The sequence below is a fragment of the Echinops telfairi genome, unplaced genomic scaffold (genome assembly GCF_000313985.2).
Source record: "Echinops telfairi isolate 266 unplaced genomic scaffold, ASM31398v2 ScPeMD7_7467;HRSCAF=8505_1, whole genome shotgun sequence".
Lineage (NCBI taxonomy): Eukaryota > Metazoa > Chordata > Mammalia > Afrosoricida > Tenrecidae > Echinops > Echinops telfairi.
Window position 1 is genome coordinate 10,379,762 of NW_022111368.1, and position 2,571 is coordinate 10,382,332.

The following is a 2,571-nucleotide window of genomic DNA, read 5'->3' on the forward strand; positions in this document are numbered from 1 at the left end:
GGGTTATCTGTCCTGGATTCCCTGTGCTTCCTGTTCCTATCTCTACCAGTGTACATTGTCTGGTCTAGCTGGATTTGTAAGGTAGAATTGGGACATGATAGTGGGGGGGAGGAAGCATTTAAGAACTAAAGGAAAGTTGTATGTTTCATTGTTGCTACCCTGCACTCTGCCTGGCTTGTCTCCTCCCTGAGACCCTTCTGTAAGGGGGTGTCCAGTTGCCTGCAGATGGGCTTTGGGTCTCCACTCCGCACTCTCCCTCATTCACAACGATATGATTTTTTGTTCTTTGATGCCTGATACCCGATCCCTTCAACACCTCTTGATCACACAACACATTTATTTATTAATCTGCATCTGTTTATATGAAGCTAGAGAGCTCGAGTGGTATAGTAGGTTAGGAGCTGAGCTAATAACTGCAAGGTCCATAGTTTGAAACCACCCCATCACTCTGGGTGAAAAAGATGGCATGTTCTGCTGCCACGAAGATTTACAGCCTCAGAAGCGCACGGCGACAGCTCTCCTCTGTCCCACGGGGTCACAGGGAGTCAGAATTGGCTTGAGGGCATCGAGTCTGGCTTTTGGGTATATGAAGATATATTTAAAGACTACATTTGTGTGTCTGCAGAGAGATACATATGAGATTGTCAAGGTTTAAACAGGAGAACCGATCTCCTCTAAGTACTTATAAACAGAGCGACTCTAATATAAATAAAGAGAAAGAACACCCCCCCACCCCCCGCCCAGCCTCCTCTACCACTGCACTGGTGAGGCAGTGAGAGAGCTCTATCGTTTGTGCTTTGAGACAACAGCCAGAGATGAGTTCAGGGGACCGCAGGTAAGAGTTTCCCAGCAGAGCAACTCATTAGGGGAACTGAACTACACGTGCTACACAGAGTCTGCTTGAACGCTGTCCAAGACACAGAGAGTGAAAAAGAATTACACTGGGGTTCATTAGTCTATTAACTTCCTGGTGACCAAAGCCAGAGGCAAGGGATCTTGGGAAACACGGCCCACAGAGGAGTCAGAGCAGACTAGAGGAAGAGCAAGGAATGGGTCCAAAAGCAAAGAGGCCCTGGAGAGGCACAATGCAAGCGATTTTCAAAGTAGACCTTTACCTGAAGGCGGCCTAGCTCAACCTCTTTATCTTAGTCCTGAGGAGATTGTCCCTCATTATTCTTACACAATTTCCCTAGTCCCAACGCGGTTAATAATGATCCATACCCATGCACACAGGATATGCACAAACACAAAAACACTGGACGCTCTTAGCTGATGGGACACTCAGGAGCCTTTGCCCTGATCCTTCGGGAGGCCCTGTGGGTCCAAGCAAACTGTGCAGCCCCGAGTCTGCTTATAAAATCCCAGCCAGAGCATCCTCTGGTAGACCTGGGACAATGGATGGTTGTTCCTTCTGGTTTGCACTAGGATGCGAGAGAATACAAATCCCTGCATTTTCTGTCTGTCTTTGTGGCGGGTCCAGATTGAATGAGGGATTACATAGCCAATAAATAAACAAACAAACAAACAAACAAACAAATAAAATCCCAGCCATACCATTTCCTAGACACTTCGGGGCAAATGAACTTAAGCGTTTGCCTGTCTCATTTTCCTCTTCTGAGTGAAGAGGGTAACAGTAGTGTCTACCTTTTGTTGTATTTATGTAAAACACTCAGCCACGTGCCTGGCACATGGAGAGCCACACATCGAGTATTGTTTTATCATTGTTCCTTCCCAAACCTCAGCCCTGGCCCTTCATGAACCCCACCCACTGGCCACGGTGGTTCCGACGTGGAGAGGGGAGAGCAACATGAGTGTTTACTTTGCCCTCCTTCTCACCCTGCCTTACCTCCAACCGTGCACCACTTAAGGGAGGCTGAGGTCTGAGTATAGCCAGGCTGAGGGATTTGGGATGTCACCTATACACAGCTCTCTGCATATAATACGCACCCTAAGCCGTGCAGGGAATTAAATGGATAGCCCAATTTTAAACATCTTAGCAATATATGAAGGCCTGGGAAAGGGGTGTAAAAAGACTTCGGTGAACAAGTCTAAATGTTTAAAAAGCATACTAGAAGACACATTGGGTAATCTTGAACGTGTATTGTCCAAGTGAAATACCTATCTTCCCTAATCTGTCCCTTCTGGTCATGTATTAAAGGCACTGCGCTCCCACAATGGGCACTGACTTCAGAATGGCTTCAGAGTCCTCCATTGTGTTCTCCCGGCACCTAGTATTCTAACTTCAATTCTCAGCATTGAAAGACGTGCTCCCTGACAGCTTCATAATGCTAGCGGCAGCAGCACTGTACATCTTAATGGAGGAGTATACTTACTACTCCCAATCGGAAGCAGTTTTTCTCCCCTGTGCCTTGACATATGATTTCAGGTGCCATGTTTCCGCATGCTAATGCCGAGATATTGCGAAAACACAGTATAAACCCAAATTATATACCTCTGCACACGAAATCCCAGCAAGCACAGTTCTGTGTCAATGTCTAATAGGTACACAGTGAAAAACTTTCCAGGAAAGGGTGACATTCTTTGTGACTTCTCTGGAGGCACTACTATGAT

General features: G+C 46.6%; 1 non-coding gene across 1 annotated transcript; it reads left to right on the forward strand.

Moving 5' to 3' along the window:
- The first annotated feature begins 1,368 nt into the window (after window positions 1-1,368).
- Window positions 1,369-1,501, forward strand: LOC115873289. The gene has a single exon (XR_004048335.1). It is a non-coding gene; the product is annotated as a small nucleolar RNA SNORA31 (small nucleolar RNA).
- Window positions 1,502-2,571: the final 1,070 nt, after the last annotated feature.